This window comes from Aplysia californica, unplaced genomic scaffold, assembly GCF_000002075.1.
Source record: "Aplysia californica isolate F4 #8 unplaced genomic scaffold, AplCal3.0 scaffold01662, whole genome shotgun sequence".
In the NCBI taxonomy this organism is placed as follows: Eukaryota; Metazoa; Mollusca; class Gastropoda; order Aplysiida; family Aplysiidae; genus Aplysia; species Aplysia californica.
In genome coordinates, this window is record NW_004798932.1 from 45,093 (window position 1) to 46,612 (window position 1,520).

Consider the following 1,520-nt stretch of genomic DNA (forward strand, 5'->3'; position numbering starts at 1 on the left):
TCCTCTTCTCAAATCCCCCTCCTCTGAAACCCCCCACCCCCACGCCAACTTTTCCTCTGGTCTGTAGTAGCGGTCAGCTGAGAGTATCCCAAACCGGCTTGGTCGGAGAAGTCAACTCCGCAGAATCAGGAAAAGTAACAAAAGGTAGAAGGTGACAGGAACTGTTCAGGAAATCCACAGAATTAGGAAAAATAACAGAAGGTGATAGGAACTGTTTAGGAAGTCCACATAACTAGGAAAAGAAACAGGAGTTGACAGGATCCTTTTAGGAAGTACATGGAATTAGGACAAGAAACAGAAAGTGACAAGAACTGTTAAGAAGTACACAGAATTAGGAAAAGTAAGTAGAGGTGACAGGACCTGTAAGTGTTTAGGAAGTCCGCATAATTAAGACAAGAAACAGAAGGTGACAGGAACTGTTACAGTTATGGACGACGATTTGTATTTTGTGTGAACATTTGCGCCGAGTAACCATTACGGTCTGTTGTGGTCACAGTTTGAGGGTAAAGGTAGCCAGCACCTCTCTATTAAGGTAGCCTGTAGCTTTTTGTTAAAGTAACCAGTAACTGTTGATGTAGCCAGTACCTTTTTGTTAGTTAATGTAGCCGGTATAGTAGCTCTCTGTTAATGTAGCCAGTAGCTCTCTTTTTTAAATGTCTATCTTTAAAGTGTACAGACTGGCGCTCATATGACCTTATGAGGTTGCGAGCGCCGTAAAACCTCTACTTAAACTAAACTTTAAAAAAGAGTACAGTAGTGACGTGTACGTAGATCTAGCACTTCACACACGTGTTTGGAGTGTGCGATTTCTTGTGTATTCAACTCTACAGTCTACGATTTTCTCTATCCTTCGTCAAGAAATAAACGGAGGCTTGTGTGTGTGTGGCAGTGGATCTCTTTTCCTCATCTCGCCAAGGTGTGAGACCTGGTCTAACTTACTAATATAGCCTAGTAATGTGAGACTCGTTTCTCCCGCACTGTCGTAGTAGTTTAACTAATATACCTTCTATGTAGCGATGTAGAATACTATGTAGATACTGAGGTGGTTCTCTGTAACTCTTTGTAGATCTAAGCGAGTCTCTGTTACTTTTTGTAGATCTAGGTTAGTGGAAAAGCCACTCGTTAAGATAGGAATAAAGGTCTGGCAAACAATCTGCGCACATGACAGTTTTTTAAACTGAATCTTAAACTAACCGTACGCGCAGACTGGAGTTTGCTCAAGATTTTCTGGCCGGTTCTTCAAGTGTGCAGTGGTGTTACACTAGTGTAGATTTAAGCTCTTACGTTCTGAGCTCCTTATGCTCTGAGCTTCTTACGAACTCGGTTGTAAACTGAAAAATGAGAGAAGAAGATGAGGTGAGAGGAGGGGCGTAGATTCACGTACTGAGGACTGAGGACACAGGTGTGGGGCGCTTCCCGTGTCCGGGTTTTTCCCTCGACATACTTATACATTGTGTCACACAGACACACACATACACACACACACACACACATACACGCACACGCACACGCACACACGC